This window comes from Marmota marmota, unplaced genomic scaffold (assembly GCF_001458135.2).
Source record: "Marmota marmota marmota unplaced genomic scaffold, marMar, whole genome shotgun sequence".
Lineage (NCBI taxonomy): Eukaryota > Metazoa > Chordata > Mammalia > Rodentia > Sciuridae > Marmota > Marmota marmota.
Window position 1 is genome coordinate 16,219,014 of NW_026000174.1, and position 19,579 is coordinate 16,238,592.

At 38.4% G+C, this 19,579-nt stretch overlaps 1 protein-coding gene and 1 non-coding gene across 9 annotated transcripts in view; both read left to right on the forward strand.

The window, feature by feature from the left end:
* The window catches only part of Stim1 (stromal interaction molecule 1), a 250,668-nt gene that overhangs the window by 80,703 nt on the left and 150,386 nt on the right, over positions 1-19,579 (forward strand). The window lies entirely within an intron of this gene.
* On the forward strand, positions 3,270-3,376 carry LOC125612233. Its single transcript, XR_007342564.1, has one exon. It is a non-coding gene; the product is annotated as a U6 spliceosomal RNA (small nuclear RNA).

Sequence of the window (19,579 nt, forward strand, 5' to 3'; positions counted from 1 at the left end):
GCATTTTTTTTTATAAATAGACCATAATTTTTTGAATAACTTTATTTTGTTTATTTTTTATGTGATGCTGAGGATTGAACCTGTTTCCTTATACCTTCTAGGCAAGTACTCTACCACTGAACCACAACCCTAACCCTCAAGCACATTTAATTTAATTTAATTTATTTAATTTTATTTAACTGAACCAGCAGTTCTGTGAGTTGTAGATAAGGAAACTGAACCCAGAGAGGAGAAGTACAGAACTAAGGTTATAGCATTTGACTCTGGATTCCTGGACTACTGTTCTTTTATTTTTTAATTTTTTTTATCAGCATATGTAGAAGGAGAAATGAGAAGAATGGTAATAAAACAGTAATTTTAATGCACCAAGCACTTTATAAGGTACTATTTTTTCACTACACTATTGTTTACATTTAAAAACAAATTTTCATTACTATTTATTTATGAAAAATAGTTTAATATCACAAAACTAAATCTGTATCCAGGAAACTGATCAAAAAAATATTGCTTTACTTATCTAAGACCATTGCAAGATTTATAGAGCAGAGAAATTCATCACATATGTGGTCACATTCTAATCCCTATTGTAATGATAGGGAAACTGAGCCTCAGAGAGGTCAAGTGGCTTTTTCAGGATACAGAGCTATGAATTGGCTAAACCTGGATTTAGATCTAAATACATTTGACTTTAAAGCCTATGTCTTTCCTTCATTGTTCTATATTCCTTGGTTGTTGTTTATTCTCAAAGAAAAATCTTGATTAAATCACAAATGCAATGCTAGGTACAAGGGACATAGGAAATGTAAAATTTAGTAGTTTTTGTCCTTATGGAACTCATTATTTGGTGATGCTGACTGCTATGATAGAAGGAATGGAGTATAGAGATAGTGGGGTAAAGGATAGTGAGGGTGTAGGGGCCTCCTAATCTTGGTAGTGGGGGACATTGTCGAGGAAGTCTTCCCAGATAAGTTGTACCTCAACTAGTGATAAAAATGCATGGGTCCTGGATCAGACTGCCTTGTCCTATTGCCTGCTACCTGTAATGTTTTGGGAAAGTTACTTAACCTCTCTGAACCTACTTCATCTGTAATAATCTATAATATGGAGATAATCATATTATAACCTCACAGGGTTGTTTTGAGGATTAAGATGAGATAATCTATGTTGAACATTTATCAGACTCCCTGACATATTAGCTCTTACTAAATGTTAAATGTTAACCTCTAGCCTGTGTTTCTTCTATATCCAACTCAAGTGGGGACAAAGGAAGTTAGGCATTCTTAGGTGTTTTTTTTTTTTTAAACCAGGGCTTGAACCCAGAGGCATTTAACCACTGAGCCACATCTCCAACCCTATTTTGCATTTTATTTAGAGACAGGGTCTCACTGAGTTGTTTAGCACCTCACTGTTGCTGAGGCTGTCTTTGAACTCGTGATCCTCCTGCCTCAGCCTCCCAAGCCACTGGGATTATATGTGTGTGCCACTGCACTTGGCTCTTCTTAGGGTTTTTAACATTCAGTTGTCAGTCCAAGTAATTTCAAAATACTCCCTTCAAGCTTAAGATTCTATCAAAGGAAAATCGGCTAAGTTAATTGTTTCCAGGAGGGCAGCTGTCAAGTGAATTTGTCTCTGGTGGTAACCTACTCTGGCTTGAGCTTCCTAAAGTCATACCTAGGAAGCTCTTGGGAATATCTGATAATGGCCCTTCTTTTCTCTCTTACCTCTTCATTGGATAGGTTGGAAGCTATATGAAACTAAGAGTACAACCAGGGAACTATCTTCTCCCTTGGTAATTTGTAGGTGGCCCAGAAGAAGGTTGGGGTGGTGGTGGTGGGGTGAGATTTCATATACCATTTCAGTCTTAAAAAACAGTTTTGAGTTCCTGTCCTCACTCTGCTATTAACCAGCGATATGGTTTTGAGTAAGGCATTTCTCCTTTCTGCTTTCCTTCCTTCCTGCCTCCCTTCCTTCCTTCCTCCTTTTCTTCCATCTGTCTATCCATGCATCTTTGGTAGTGCTCATTACTATGATAGAGGAGATGCAAGCATAGAGATAGAGGGAGAGAGGACAATGGGATCTAATTCATCCCTCCCTTACTCTAGAAGCTGAGGTAGGAGGATTGCAGGTTCAAGGCCAGCCTCAACAGTTTAGTAAGAACCTGTCTAAAATAAGACATAGAAAGGGCTGGGATACAGCTCAGTGGAGCATATCTGGGCTCAATCCCCAGTACTATGGGGAAAAATGAAAAGGATGAAGAAATTGGGTTAGATTGGTTATATCCAGTTAATACTTCTTAAACTTTTACTATTGGGCTGGGGTTGTGGCTCAGTGACAGAATTCTTGCCTCTCATATGTGAATCACTGGGTTCAATCCTCAGCACGACATAAAAATAGACAAAATAAAGATATTGTACCCATCTATAACTAAAAAAATAAAATAAACCATTTACTATGACCAAGTCACTGTTCTAGGATGATGGGAATGTATTGATTGAAAATCAGAATTAAATTTAGGAGAGATGATTAGATGATATGAACATGGAAGTATATGTTATAGTTTAAAACTTTAGTAGTTGAGGGAAGGCAGACATTTGTATGAATCACTGTAGTCTAGTAGTTTTCCTAGAGATGGTGTGACTTAACCAGCCTCTAAAACTCTGCTTAATGTTTATATAATGCAGAAGCTCAGTAGGCATTTGGATTATGAAAATGACTTGAATGTAGTTGGGAGTGAGCAGAGAATAGAATTCTCTGGAGAAGGTTGTACCCTACTATACTGTTGTTATGTGTGTTGTATGTGGGATACTACGGCAGGGGTTATTTCCTGGGAAGCTGAAGGTAGCATTGTCAGAGGGAGAATTTGCAACTAAGGATGGAGGAAGGAACTGAGCAGAAGCTCATTGGTGTTGTGAGTAGAGGCAAAGGATTACAAATGAGGTCAGAAATTAAAAGGATTGGGAACTGGTAGATGTTGGAAAATGAACTGGGACAGGGCAACAGTTTTTTTTTTTTTTTTTTCCAGGCTGTGAATGACAGAGGGTCTTGAAACCTGAATAAGCTTATATATAATTTACTAAGTCTTCACCATGTAGCAGGCACTATTCTTAGCATTTTAAATGTTAAGTTTGTTTAATCTTTATTATTAGCTTATTTAATCAGTAAACCAACCCTAAGAGGGTAGTATTATCTTAATGTTTCCCAGAAGAGAAAACTGAGGCTCAGAGAACTTAAATAAATTGCCCAAACCCACATGGTTAATAAGTGGTGAAGGGCTTGCTTTGCAGCACATAAACTAAAAATTGAAGTCATGCAGAGGAGATTAGCTTGGCCCCTGTGCAAGGATGATACTCAAATTTATGAACCATGCCATTAAAAAAAAAGTGGTGGAGTTGGAATTCAAGCCTAAGTGATAAATTTTCAGTCTTTGCTCTTAATTACCATGTTATACCATTTTAGACTGAGAGAAGTCATTATAGATTTCTGCTCAGTGAAGATACTTGTTGTGATAGTATGGGGCAGGGCATTTTCCCAAGGGGCAAATTGAAGTCAAGAATATGAGTCCAGACTGTTAAAAAAATATGCTTTTGAAAGTGTATAAAGGTCTTGGAGTTATTTCACATTTTTTTTCTGAGATGTATCTGGCAGTTGCCAGTCTTCCCTGGAGTCACAGCCCATTTTATAAATTATTTTCCAAAGAATTTTAATCTTAAGGAGGCTCTCTTTTTATTGAAAAGGCTGTTCAGGCAGTGGGGCCTCAGGAATCAGGTTAGGAATAGCTCCTTTGGGGTCAGAGTCCAAGCAGCATCTGGAGGTATTTGCTAGAGGGGAAGCTGAACCCAGTGAAACTTCCTGCTGCTTTTAGAGTTTGCTCTCCTGACAAGAGTGGGGGAGTATTTCTTGTTAGATTTTAGTCAGTCTGGTTGCTCATCTTGAGATCTGGGCAAGTTGCAAGGGTTGTGAAAAATAGTTTTTGTCCATGAGCAACCCACAGATGACCAAGAAGATAAACAAATGCCCACAATACAGCGTCACAAACGCTACAATAGAGGTACATAGAAAATGTACTGGGAGAGAAAGGAGGATCAAAATGTCTAAGATCTTAGAGTCAGGGAAGATATCAAAGCTGTTTAAAGCTTGATCTTCAAGGATGACCAATACTATGCCAGGCAGATGACTCTAGAAGGTGATTTGGTAATGTAAGTATAAAAAAGCATGGCATATTTAGGGAGTGGTGAATTGTTCTTTGAGCTGGAGTTTTGGGATACTTGGAAGAAGTGGCAGAAAGATGAAGCTGAATGTATGGGAGGGCCAGATCCTGAATGACCTTGTATTTCATAGCAAAGAACTGAGATCCTATTAGAGTTGAGCTTTGCTATAGATATTTAAGATGGAGATAATAGTTAAGAGTAGTGTAGCAAAATGAGCTCCCTTATACCTCTGCTTAGGATGGATAGATTAAAACTAGAGTCAGGGAAGTCAGCCAGAAGGCTGTTAGGATAGCAGATGAGGAGGCTGGAACAAGGGTCATGGTGGTTTACTTAACTTGAGTAGAGGGTGAAAGAGGAAGTGTTGGGTGACTGGATATTACTTTGATGCTATTAATACATGGAATACAAGGAGAGCTAATTTGGGAAAGTTAATTTTTTTTTTTAATTATTGTGGTATTGAAGATTGAAACCCAGTGGTTCTCTACCTCTGAACCATATCCCCTGCCCTTTTTATTTTTTATTTTGAAACAGGGTCTCATTAAATTGCCCTGCCTTAGTCTCCTTAGTCACTGGAACTACAGGCATGTGCCAATGTACCTAACAGTTTTTGAAATACTTATGGGTGACATCCAGAGAAATATCTGTTACTTGTAGGGAGATATGAGTTTTGGGTCTTCCGAGAGGCGGAATCATGACATCTAAATGATAGTGGAAATCATAGAAGTAGATCACCTGAGTAAAATGGGGAAAGGAATGGGTTTGAGAATAGAGCCCAAGGAACTGTCAATTACATGTAGTGTTATGTAAAGTTAGGGAGCCTAATGAGGAGCGATCAGAGAAGTAGTTCTGAGAAAGTATTATCTGGGAAGCCAAGAATGAGAGAGCTTCTATAAGAGGGCAGTAGTGGCTATTGCAGAGAGAACAAGTAGGGTGAGCCCTGAAATGAGGCTACTGAGTCATTGGTGACCTTGGTGATAACAGTTTCAGTGGAAGGGTGGGGACGGAAGCTAGACTACTGTGGCTTAGGGAGTGAGCATGAGGTGAGGGTGTAGAGGCAACAAAAGACTTCTTGTTTGAGAAATATAGTGGTAAGGGAAAGAAGGAAAGAGGTTTGTATTTTGAAGAAGAGACAGGAGGGGCAGGTTCACAGATTTTATTTTTCAAGTTGGCAAAGTGGAGTGGAGACTTGAATAGATAAACATTGAATGGAGGAAAGATTGAAAAAATGTAGCCAGGGTGTAAAAAAAAAAGAAAAGAAAAATGTAGCCAGGGTGAGATGCAAGGAGGGAGAGGAGAAATCCTGGGGATTGAAATTGGGTAAATTATATTGTTATATTGTGCACGTGTACGAATATGTAACAACAAATCCCATCATTATATACAACTACATTGCATCAAAAAGTGTGGAAGGAGAAAGAAAAAAAAAAAAAAGAAGTAACCAGTGAAGGTGCCATAACTCTTGGAATATTCTATATTATTGTGGGAGCCCTGATCTATGCCTCTGCTGATGTCTGTAATCACTAGGTATGGTGTAAACAAGGGAGAACTGTCTTCAATAATAAGAAATAATAGCATTATTGGGTAACCTCTGCATGTCAGGCATTTTTCTAGGTACATCTGAACACATTAGGTACATTGCTGATGTTTACCACAGCTCCCAAAAGTAAGCATTGTCACCGTTTTCCAGATGCAGAAACAGATGAATGAAGACATACACAGCTAATTAGTGGTGGAGCCAAAGTTTCAGTTAGATCTGCAGAATTCCAAGGTGTGCTCCTTCTGCTTCATAGTGCTGTTTTTCTAGTACGAGTTTGATGTTGAGATTGCCTATGCAAGTGACAAGGATAAAGTTGGAAATGTTGCTAGTCTGGAGGGGGAGTATTACTTCATCTCAGGGATGAAGGAGGAAGGTCTTAATCTCTCCTTTCTGTCTTGTCTGCTTAGTCAGTGGGTCTGGTGTCTTTTTTTGAAAAAACCAGTGGTTGAACCCAGGGGTGCTAGAAACAGGGTCTCACTTAGTTGCTGAGGAAGGTAAGTTGTGATCCTCCTGTTTCAGCTTCCTGAGTCATTGGTATTACAGGTGTGCATCAGTGCACCCGGCTCCTTTTTGTTTTGTTTTGTTGTGATACTGAGGATATTGAAGCCAGGGGTGCTCTGCCACTGAGCTAGATCCCCAGTGCTTTTTATTTTGAGACAAAGTTCTCACTCAGTTGCTGAGGCTTACCTGAAACTTGTAATCCTTTTGCCTCAGCCTGCTAAATATCTTGGATTACAGGCATGCACATGATTCCTGGGTTTTTCTCCATCTTTCTGTAACTCCTTTTTTTAGTACCAAGGCACTTAACCACCACTCATCTCCAACCTTTTTTTTTTATTATTTTAATTTTGAGACAGGGTCTCCATAAGTTGCCTAAGGCCTTGTTAAATTGCTGAAACTGGCTTTAAACTTGTGATCCTCCTTCTTCAGTTGCCCCAGTTGCTGGGATTAGGGGTATACACCCCCCTTGGCACATATTTACTTGACATAAGGTAAGGAACTGTGTTTTACTTATCTCTCTATTCCCAGCACCTGGCACATGAACTGACTGAATAAATGTCCTAAATAAATTTATTCTGGACTCTTTGTCTTTATTAAATGAGAGAATTGGATATTCTTATTTCTAAAAATATTTCCAGTTCTAAAATGTATTTTCTATGAGCTTATTATGTTGAGTTTTTTTTTTTTTTTTCTTTTTCTTTTTGTATTGCAGATTGAGTCCAGGGGTGTTTTACCACTGAGCTACATTCCCAGCCCTCCTCCTCGTCCTCTTTTTTAAAATACATTTTTAGTTGTAGAAATAAATAAATAAAAAGAAATAAATACCTTTATGTATTTCTTTTTATCTGGTGCTGAGGATTGAACCCAGTGTATCTCACATTCCAGGCAAGCGCTCTACCACTGAGCCACAACCCCAACCCTTTTTTTTTTTTTTTGCTTCTTAATTTTATATTTTTGAGACAGGATCTCATTAAATTGCTTAGGACTCGCTAAATTGCTGAGGCTGACCTTGAACTTGTGATCCTCCTACCTCAGCCTTCTGAGTTGCTGAAATTATAGGTGTGTACCACCATGCCTAGACTTTTTGTTTTAATTAAAAAATTATAAGAACTATTAATAATTTAGAACTTACTATTTTACTACCTTATGAGGATGTTTATTTACTTATTAAGATATAAAAATTAAAAAAAACCTTTTGTCTGGTTACTTGAAAATATTGTGGTCCCTTGGCTCTAAGCTATATGAGGACAGTGCCTGTTCTTGTTCCAAAGCCCTATTGCTTAACACAGTGCTAGGCCTGTAATAGGGGCCCAGTAGGAATTTGTTGGACAAACTGGTTGTGGTGGTATACACCTATAATCCCAGCAGCTCCAGAGGCTGAGGCAGGAGAATCAAAAGTTCAAGGCCAGTCTTAGCAATTTAGCAAGGCTGTAAGCAACTTAGTAAGACCTTGTCCTAAAATAAAAAAATATTTTTTATATTTTATATATTTAATTATATTTAATAAAAAATTTCTGGGGATGTAGCTCAGTGGTAAAGTAATCTCCAGTAAATTCCCCGCACCCCAGAAAAGCATTTTTGGACAAATGAATGGATGCTTTGCCATCCATAAGGTAACAATTCTATAAGATAGAGACAATAAGCCCCATTTAAAAAAATTTATTTTCTAGTTATAGGTGGACACAGTATCTTTATTTTATTTTTATGTGGTGCTGAGGATCAACCCAGTGCCTCACGCGTGCTAGGCAAGCGCTCTACCTATGAAGCAGCAACCCCAGCCCCATCTTATGGAAAAGAAAATTGAGGCTCAAAGGTCATAGAACTAGTAAATGACTAAGAGAAAGAGGATTCAAACCCAATTCTAAAATTCTTGCTTTTACTGCTAACATCATAGTACCTTCACTTAACTGATGTTTTAATTGTAAATTTGAAAGGAAGGGTATGAGGAGAGTGCAAGAACAGATAATCAAAAGTAATTGTATTTTAATATTTATTTTTTAGTTATCGGCGGACACAACATCTTTGTTTGTATGTGGTGCTGAGGATCGAACCCGGGTCGCACGCATGCCAGGCGAGCGCGCTACCCTTGAGCCACATCCCCAGCCCCTAATCAAAAGTAATTGTAATAACAGTTGCTATTCATTGGGAACTTTGAGTATTTCATAGCATTTAAAGGCCACTTTCACAGTTTTAATTGTCTTCTATTTATTGACAAATCTAGCTCAGACTTCTATCCTGAATTTTGGATTTGTATATCTAACTTCTTAATTATCTAATTTCTTAATTGACATTTTCTTTCTCAGAGAAAAAGCCAAAGTCCTTAGTGTTCTACAACTACAAGGTATGTATGAATTGGCTTCTCTTATGTTCGTTTTCTTTCCACCTGCTCACTCTGCCCTGTTGGTTTTCTCACTGTTCTTTGAACAAGACAGATATATTTTTGTCTCAAGGACTTTGCATTTGTACTTCCTTCCTTCTTTCCCTAACTTTTTGCATGGTTCATTGTCTTATTTCTCTCAGCTGTTTTGATCAAATATTACCTTCTCAGTGAGACCTTCTCCAATCCTATTAAAAAATATCCACTTCTTCCCTATAGGACACCACAACCTCTTTCTTTCTTTCCTTTTTTAATATGTATTTTTTAGTTTTAGGTGGACACAATATCTTTATTTTATCTTTATGTGGGGTTGAGGATCGAACCCAGTGCCTCGCGCATGCCAGGCGAGTGCTACCACTTGAGCCACATCCCCATTCCCAACAACCTCTTTCTTTTTATCCTGTACAGCATCTATCACCATCTGACATATTTATTTTTCAGGCCTTTTATCTCTGCCTGCCACCCACCTTAGTTTCTTAAAAGCAAGGATTTTTATCTAAATCCTCAGTGCCTAGAATAGTGACTGGCATATAGCATACAATTATTAAGTATTTGTTGAGTGAATGAACAAATGAATGATGAAAACCTATGGGCCAGGTATAATTTGTGGATTCTTTGAGGTGTGGGGGAGGGATTGAACTCAGAGGTGCTTAACCACTGAGCCACACCCCTAACCTTTTTTGAGACAGGGTCTCACTGAGTTGCCTAGGGCCTCACTAAGTTGCTGAGGCTGGCTTTGAAGTAGCGATCCTCCTGCCTCAGCAGGTGTGTGCCACTGCCCAGCTTATTTGTAGATTCTTTATTTATATTTGTTTACTTTTTTTTTTTTAAAGAGAGAGTGAGAAAGAGAGTGAGAGAGAGAGAGAGAATTTTAATATTTATTTTTTTTAGTTATCGGCGGACACACATCTTTGTTTGTATGTGGTGCTGAGGATCGAACCTGGGCCGCACGCATGCCAGGCGAGTGCGCTACTGCTTGAGCCACATCCCCAGCCCATTTGTTTACTTTTCTTCACGATCACCCTGCAGGATACCACTATTAATTCCCATTTTACAAATAGGGAAAGTCATTTGCCCAAGATTTCATGACTAGAAAATTGTAAAGCCTAGGTCTGTACTACTTAATACATTGTCAAGTTCGAACAAAATGTTATTGAGGGCTGGCATCTAAATATTATTGCTTTGCTGCTGAATGTAGTGTCTAAGACACAGGCCTGAAAACCTGAAGAGAGCCAAAATCTGAATGTTCTGAATTGGAATTTGCTCATTCACTTGGGAATACACTGATATATCTGTGATGCTACTACATCTAGAAACTTTAGACACACCTGGAAAAGGTCTTTGTGTAAAAGCTTCTGTGCACCATTTGATACACATTTGGCTTGTATTCTTAGAAAATGAAGTTTGATGATGATAGGAAAAATTTTCTCCCTTCCCTGAGACTTTCATTCCTTAGTTTGGGATAGTATTAGAGTTACCTTTGGACCAGTCTCTTCATGTTGTTTTCCTTTCTTGGGCTAGTGTCAGTCAAGGCCAAAGTACAAACCAATTGCCAGGGTATGCTAGGGTTTGGCATGGTGATTGGGGAGGCCAAAACTAGAACTATTCACAAAGTAAAATGAAACAGCAATATCTCCAGGTAAAATGGGACTTGTTCCAGTGCTGTTCTAACAGAGGTATGTCACCTGCCAGAAGAGGTGGTGAAGGAGAATAAGATCAGTACTCAACCCTCCAATAACTGGGTTATGGGTATACTGTATCTCTTTCATAAGTTCCAGGTACCACTAACTTTGAGGTGAGAAGCCTAGTGAAGCTCTATGCTAATAAAATGTCTAGACAGAGCAGAAGCAGATATATATTCAGGGTACGGCTGTTCACAGTAACATGACAGAAGTAGAAGAGTAAGAGAAGGGAAAAAGTCATTCTATGATATTATATGGTAGTGACATGTCCAGAGAATAGTGGGTAGTTAAGTGTGGATCAGAGTAGTCCACAGGGTGAAATGAGGTTGGAATCAAAGCTGGTCCCAGGAAATAATGAAAGAGGATGAAAAATTTTCCAAAGATAAGCTTGCAAGAAATATAAAGAGTAATAATAGGGTAAGAGGAGAAAAATAGCATGCTTGATCAGCCATGAGTAGAAGGGGAAGTGTAATAAAGAATTTTAGGGCAATGTGTTTGGGAGATAAGGCTAGAGAAACAAGCAGTTGCCAGATGATAGTGGGCACTGTATGTCTTGTTAAAGATTTGAAATTTATTCTTTGGGCAATGTAGAAACATCAAAAAGTGTTAAATAAGGGATAGATTTAGTCAAATTTGCTTCTGGTCATGAATGACCTGTTTTCTCAGGGGAGCTTAGGTCAAGAAAGTTTAGAAGAGAGTAATGGCAGCTGGGTGCAGTGATGCATGCCTGTAATCCCATTGCTCCAGAGACAGACAGGAGGATTGCAAATTCAAAGCCAGTCTCAGCAATTTAGCAAGGCCCTAAGCAACTTAGTGAGACCCTATCTCAAATTAAAAATTGAAAAGGGCTGGGGATGTGGCTCAGTGATTAAGTGCCCTTGGGTTCAATGCCTGCTACCAAAAAAGTATGGCAGTTTAGGGACTCCAGGCAGATGTTTGCTGAAAGCCAGAAGTTTGAGCAGAGGTGCCTGGGGACTGGATGAAGCCAGACCTCAGTGAAAGTAACAGGGACTTTCCTGGGTTCTGATTAAAAGCTAAGAACCTCTAGCCTGGTGCAGTGGCATGCCTGAAATTCCTACTTGGGAAGCTGAGGCAGGAGGATTACTTGATCCCAGAAGTTTGAAATTAGCCTGTGCAACATAGAGAGATCCTGTCTCAAAAGGGTCCCTCCCAAAATGAACTAAGAATCTCAGTTGCTGGGCATGGTGGCGAATGCCTGTAATCCCAGCGGCTTAGGAGGATGAGACAGGAGGATTGCAAGTTCAAAGCCAGCCTCAGCAATTTAGGGAGGCCCTAAGCAACTCATTGAGACCCTGTCTGTAAATAAAATACAACAAAGAGCTGGGGATATGGCTCTGTGGTTGACTGCCCCTGGGTTTTATCCCCAGAACAACAACAAAAAGTGAATGTACAGCGTCGTGAATGTACTGTATGCTATTGGATTGTTCACTTTAAGATGGTTGGTTTTATGTTATTTGAATTTCACCTCAATAAAAAAGATAAAAAAATAAAAGCAAAACTAAGAACTTCATCCTGCCTGAGCATTGTAGGAGTGAACCTGGGGTTCCTTTACTGCTTTGCTCTACAAAGGCCTGGTTAAACAAAGGTGTCATTGGGGAGTTAAGGTTAGGAATAGATGCAGCAACAGGGATGTGAATCCAAAGTATGTCTGATTCTTGTCAGTCTTTCTTAATTGGTTGATAGATTCATCTTCCTAACAAGTCCATCTTCCCATGACCACTCCTGTTCAGAAGTTTTTGTTGCTTTTCCATTCCTTATAGATGATATAATCCAAGCTTCTCAGCCTGGTGTTCTAGGCATTCCATGATCTGAGTTCTGCATATTGTCTTTTCAGCAAATAGTTCTCTTTTCCTATGGTTTTGTTTATGCTTTGTTTCCCTTTTACTTTTTAGCCTGGTGTTCTAGGCATTCCGTGATCTGAGTTCTGCATATTGTCTTTTCAGCAAATAGTTCTCTTTTCCTATGCTTTTGTTTATGCTTTCTTTCCCTTTTACTTGGAATGTCTTCCAACCTTTTTCTATCTGGTAAACCCCTGCTCCAATGTCCCCACTGTAAAGTTTTTTTCTGATCTTCCTGCCCATAGGCAGGCAGGCATTTACTATTATACTTCATATGTCTCTTGGTTAATTACTTGCTGCATCGTGGTTGTTTTGTGTATAATTGCTATGCAAGAATTTTTCCCCATTTTTTTAGTGGGTGCATTATAGTTGTACATACTGATGGACTTCGTTTTTACAAATTCGTATATGAACACAATACACCCATTAACAATATAATTTGTCAAATATCACTCTCCAGCACTTCCTCCAGATTAGAAGTCTTTTAAAGATAGAGACACTGCTTATTTAGGGTTTATCTATTTAACCCCTAGCCTAGTGTTATATAGAGACAGATCTTGTTTTTGGTTTTTGTTTTTAATTTTTTTTTTTGTAGTTGCAGATGGACAGCATACCTTTATTTTTATGTGGTGCTAAGGATCAAACCCAGTGCCTCACACATGCTAGGCAAATGCACTGTCACTGAGCTACATCTCCAGCTCTGTTTTTATTTTTTTAATAGTAACTTTTATTTCTATTATAAATAGTCACAAAATGCATGTAAATGGGCTATTTTTTTTTATCAGTATAGCAAGGCAAATGGGGCATCTATTCATAACCATCTTTCTTTCTTTTTGGGGGAGTTTCTGGGGATCAAACCCAGGGTCTTATACAAGATAGGTAAGTACTCTGTCACTGCAATATACCCCCAGCCCACCTGTCTTGTGATTTTTTTTTTCTTTTATTCTACATTAACTAGCAGGTTCCACTGAACAGTAATTTCATACCTCAGGGAAGTGGGGCTTGAGAATAAGTTCTTTGTTAATAAAACAAAAAAATCTGGAATATGAAAAGCTGCTAGTTGTCTTTGCCAATATTGACCCTCCCTCTCTTCCTTCTTTCCTTCTTTCCTTTTTCTCCCCTTTCTTTATTGGTACTGGGATTGCTCTACTATTGAGCTACATTCCAGCCCTTTCCATATTTTTATTTTGAGACATGGTATTGTTAAGTTTCCCAGGATGGCCTAGAATTTGGCCTCAGCTTCCTGAGTCACTGGGATTACAGGTATGTGCCATTATATCCAGCTCAATCTTTCTTTAATGATAGAACACCTGAGTTTTAGCAGGTACATAACTGTCTAGCCTCCTTTGCAACTAAGTGTGGCCATATGTCTCAGCTCTGACTAGTGGAATCTAAGTGGAAATATGTGTACCACTTGTAAGTTAGTACTTAAAAAGAGTTAAGTAGTGCTTCTCTTATCCTTTTCTCTTTTCTGCTCGCTGGGAGGTGATAAGAGCTACTACTTTTTTTTTGGTCTCAGAGATGGAAGGCTCATGTTCATCAAGGACAACAAAGTACTACTCTCAATCCCAGACTACTCACCATTGAACTATTATATCAGAGAGAAATAAATTTCTGTTTGAGTTAATCTACTGTATTTAGGGGGTCTCTTAGTTATAGCTGTTTTACCTGCACCCTAACTAATACACTGAAGCAATAGGTTGCATCTTGTAGTATCAAGTTGCATCTTGCTGCTTGTTGTTCCTGGGTATTGTTTAGTTAAACTATATTTATTGATTTTCTAGCCATTTCTTGCCTTACCTTGCTTCTTAGCCTTAATTCCTGATAACCAGATGATTCTCTTAATTTTCTCATTCAATTCATTTATTCTGGGAATTGAACCTAGGGGTGCTCTACCACTGAGTTATATCCCCAGACTTTTTTATTTTTTATTTCAAGAAAGGGTCTTGCTGAGTTTCCAAGGCTGGCCTTGTACTTGTGGTCCTCCTGCCTCAGCCTCCTGAGTCTCTTGAATTATAGGCATGGTCCATTATGCCTAGATCTCTCATATATTAAACATGTTTTTTTTTTAATTGAGGTGAAATTCACATAACATAAAATTAATTATTTGAAATTTAACAATTTGGAACTGGGCACAGTGGCACACATGTGTAATCCCAATGACTTGGGAAGCTGAGGCAAGATTGCAAGTTTGAGGCCAGTCTTGGCGACTTAGCAAGACCCTGTCTCAAAATAAAAAATAAAAAAGTCTGGGGATAGCTCAGTGGTAGAGTACTCCTGGGTTCAATCCCCAGTTCTACCAAAAAAAAAAAAAAAAAAAAAAAAAAAAAAATGGAATAATTCAGTGGCACTTATTAAAACACACCATGTTATATAACTACCACATCTATCTAGTTACAGAATATTCCCATCACTCCAAAGGAATACCCCTTATCTTTTTTTTTAATCTTTAGTTGTTGATGGACCTTCATTTTATTCATTTACTTATATGTGGTGCTGAGGATCGAACTCAGTACCTCTACATGCTGGACAAGCGCTTTACCACTGACCACAACCCCAGCTCAGGAATACCCCTTATCTTTTTAGTAGTTTCTTCCCATTCTCCACTCCACCTGGCAACCACTAATAGGGTTTACCTATTCTGTATATTTCGTATTGATAAAATAAAACTGTATGTGACCTTTTGTTTCTGGCTTTTTAAATTCAGCATAATATTTTGGAATTAATTTACATTGTAATGTGTGTTAGTACTTCGTTTCTTGAAGATTTTTTGATAATGAAATATATAGAACATAAAATTTTACATTTTAATACTTTATAAGCATACAATTCAGTGGCAATAATTACATTCATGGTGTTGTGTAACTATCACAACTATTTCCAAAAACTTTTCATCATCCCAAACAGAAACTCTGTACCTGTTAAGCAACAATTTGCCATTTCCTCCTCCTCTTAGCCCTTGATAACCTCTAATCTAACTGCCCCTCCCCCCCCACCTGCCCCACTACTGGAGATTGAACCTGGGGATGCTCTTACTATTGAGCTATATTCCCATCTCTTTATTTTTCATTTTGATATAGGATCTTGTTCAGTTGCCCAGATAGACCTTGAACTTGCGATCCTCTTGTCTGAGGCTCCCAAGTTACTGGGATTATAGATGTATATCACCATGTTCAGTTCTAATCTACTTTCTGTCTCTGTGAATTTGCCTAGTCAAGATATTTATATAAGTGGAATCATAGTATTTGCCCTTTTATGTCTTATTTATTTCTCTTGGCATAATGTTTTCAAAGTTCAACCATACTGTAGCATGTATCAGAAAACTACTCCTGTTTACTGCTGAATTTTATATGTGTGCATGGGTGTACCTCACAGTTTGTTCATACATTCATCTATTGATGGACACTTGGGCTATTTCCACCTTTTGACTTTGTGAATAGAGCTGCTCTGGACATGCTTGTACATGTGCTTATTTGATTATCTGCAAGTTCAGTTCTTTTGGATACATGCCTAGAAGTGGAATCATGAGGTCATATGGTAACTATGTTTAAGTTGATTCTATGTTTAAGTTTTTGAGGATCTAACAAACTCTTTTCCATAGTGGCTAGATTATTTACATTCTCATCAACAACATATAAGGGTTCTAATTTCTCCACATTCTTTGCCAACATTTGTTATTTTTCTTTTCTTTGTTTCCAATTACATCTATCCTAGTAGGCTTGATGTGGTATCTCATTATTTAATATGTATTTCCCTAAGGACTATTGATATCGATATCTTCCCAAGTGCTTGTTGGTCATTTGTCTGTTTGGAGAAATGGCTAGTCAAGTCCTTTGTCCATTTAAAATCAGATCATTTGTTGAGTGGTTAAAATCCTTTATATATTCTGGATACTATACCCTTATCATGTATATAATTTGCAAATATTCTCACCTATAATTCTACTGTTCACTTTCTTGTTAATGTTCTTTGATGCATAGTAGTTTTATTTACTTTTATTTTTGTGGTTTTGGGGATTGAACTCATGGCCTTGCACATGTTTGGCAAGTGCTTTACCACTGAGCTGCACTCTCAGCCCATAAGTTTTTTTGGGGGAGGAATTGAACCCAGGGACTTTGCCACTGAGCTACATCCTCAGCTGTATCCCCAACTATTTTACTTTGAGACAAACTCTTGCTAAGTTGCTTAGGGCCTCGCTGAGTTGCTGAAGCTGGGTTCAAACTTGTAATCCTCCTGTCTTAGCTGCCCAAAGCTGTTGAGAATACAGGTGTGCCCCATGCCTGGCCCCAGCTTATAATTTTTATGGAGTCCAATTTGTCTGTTTTTTTCTTCTCATGCTTTTGGAGTCATATCTAAGAATCTGTTGTCAAAGCCAAAGTCATTAAAATTTGTGCCTGCCTTTTCCTCTAAAAGTTTTATGGTTTTAGTCTTTATATTTAGGTCATTGATCCATTAGAGTTTATTTTTATAAGTCTCATATACTTTTAGCTCTTGAATGTATGGTGTTGGTGTTTCCAGGTAGTAACAATTTTTAGGTTGTTTTTTTCCCCTGGTACTGGAGATTGAACCCAGGGGTGCTTTTCTACTAAGAGACAGCTCCAGTACTTCTAATTTTATTATTTTTTAAAAAGTTTGAGACAGTGTCTCACTAAATTGCTGAGGCTAACTTGGAACTTGTGATCCTTCTGCCTCAACCTCCTGAGCTGCTGATATTAGAGTTGTGTACTACCATGCTTGGCTGATTTTTGTGTCTTAAGATCATAATAAATATAAAAGGGCATATTTATTTATGCAGTTCAAGGGATTGAACCCAGGGCCTTGTGAATGCCAAAAGCAGATATTCTACCACTGAAGTATATCCCCCAGCCTTTTTATTATTTCTTTTCTTTTGGTACTGGGGCCTGAACCCAGGGGCACTTAACCACTTAGCCATATCCCTAACCCTTTTTTATATTTTATTTAGAAACAGGGTCTCACTGAGTTGCTTAGGGCCTTGCTAAGTTGCTGAGGCTGGTTTTGAACTTTCGATCCTCCTGCTTCAGCCTTCTGAGCTGCTGGGATTACAGGTGTACCCCCCAGCACCTGGCCCTTTCTATTTTTCATTTTGAAACAGTCTCACTATGTTGCTGAGGCTGACTTTGAATTTGCAATCCTCCTGCCTCAGCCTCCTCAGCTGCTGGGATTACAGGCATGTGCTACTATGCCCAGCTATTATTAGTTTTTAAAATTTTGAGCCAGGATGCTGCTATGTTGCCCAGGCTGTCCTTGAACTTGCCACCCACCTGCCTCAATCTCCTAAATAACTGGAATTACAGACATAACATTATTTTAGTTTCTGTTGGCTGATGTGTAGCCATAGGTACATCTCAGAAGACATTTTTTCCTTCTTAGAACCTATCCATTGATGTGCATTTGGTACGTTTAAGGGCTACTTATAGAGTAAGTCCACTGACTTTGAGGGCTGCCAGTCAGGTGAGTGATACTCCATTATATACATGTAGTGGAATGCTGTGCCATGGACTTGTCTATATCTCAGCCTGTGAGGAAAAGGAGCATTGCAAGGCCTGAATGAAACAAGGCAAAGGGGTCAGGGGAACAATGTGCTCAGGTAACAAGTCTGTGCTAAGCCCAGCCAGTTCCCAGCTCTGGTTAGACTTGCTGAGAACTGTGCAAAGTAGTAATGAATAGTGAAAAGATATAATTTGGAGATAGAGGCCTTGATTTTAAGTTGGATGATTTTAAGTCTAGTCACTTCTGTGAAGCTAAATGTCTTCAATTATGTAAAGTATGGATGCTGACTTCACAGAGTTATTTCGGTTTTGAAGATCAGATGAGGCTATCAATGGGAAAGTGCTTTGGAAGCTCTAAAATGATAGGCACATTTGGGAATATAATGGAAAATCCAGGAGAAGACTAGGTTTTCTACAGCATTTTTATAGGTTCACCTGAGTCACAAAAAATGTTTGAGGTTTATTTATTGGATGATTTTCAAGGAATTTTATATTTGTTGTGACTCTTTTTATGTATTTTTTTATTCAATTACTTTATTTGAATTTTTTTTTTTTTGATACTGGGGATTGAATACAGAGACACTTTACCACTGAGCTACATCCCCAACCCTTTTAATGTTTTATTTTGAGATAGAGTTTTGCTAAGTTGCTTAGGACCTTGCTAAATTACTGAGGCTGGCCTCAAATTTGCAATCCTCCTGCCTCAGCCTCCCAAGTCACTGGGATTACTGGCACCCACCACCATGCCTGGCTGTTGTGACTCTTGCAAGTGACAGAAAAAATCTCATATGACTTAAGCAAGAGACAGACTTATGTGGTAACTTAGACTGAAGTTACTGTATAGCCGAGAAGTAGATCTACTTTTAGATGTAGTCAGATATAGGGAGTTAAATGATATCATTAGAAACAAACTCTTTTTTTTTTTTTTTAGCTCTGCTTTTCTTTGTTTTGGTGTCCTTCTTAGGCATTTTGCTTCCATAAGTATTGAACAAAGAGATCAGATTTGAATATGCAGTTAATTGAAAGACATAATAGTGCTAATCCTACTACTATTGAAAGCTAATATATCTTTCATGGCAGTCCTAAGTAGGATATTGGCTTGGGTATAATGTGCCCACCCTAAAGTAATCACTGGAGAATGCTTTCATTGGCCAATGAAATAGAGTTGTATTCCACTCAAGGAAATCACAGGTCAGGTCAGCTTTTGGAACCATGTAGACTAAGAGCAGTGAAGGGGCAAAGGGGTAGTTTCTAAGGGGAGAAGATCAAGGTACATTTACTCAAAGAAGGGTTTTGGAGGTGGAGAAACAGTTTAAATCAACAAATTCATAGATATCTATTGTATGCTACATAATTGAGCCATATTTATTTATTTTTTAATCTATTTATTTATTTATTTTTGAGAAAAAGTTAAAAGAAGTTTTTATTGATTTGCTAGCAAAGGAGAAACTAGAGACTTCTATCCCAGAGTCTGTGATTCTGCCCATCAGGGGAACAGAGGGCTTTTAAAGAGGTGGTTGGAAGACAACATTCCAGGTATGCCCTGATGGGGGTTGCAATTAATTTGTTAATTTGGGAGATTTTTTAGATTTGTTTTGTTCCCATGGTGGTTGAGTGCTCAAGGACAGATAACTGGAACCTGGCTGGGGAAGAAGGGGAATCCTGTTCCCTCTGAGATTAGAGAGGGGGAAAGATTAGGGAAGGGAGGGGGAGAGGAAGAGAAAGAAACATGTCCTTTTAAAAATAAGTTTCAGTGTTAGAGCAGCAAGGACTATATTCAATGCATAAAGTTGACCATTGTTACATTTACACACTGTCAATTTCTATGTTCTATTTCTATGGAAAAATGGCAAATGACATCTCTAACCTGCTTCCAGTTGAGAGAGAGCAAATGGGGGGGGGGGG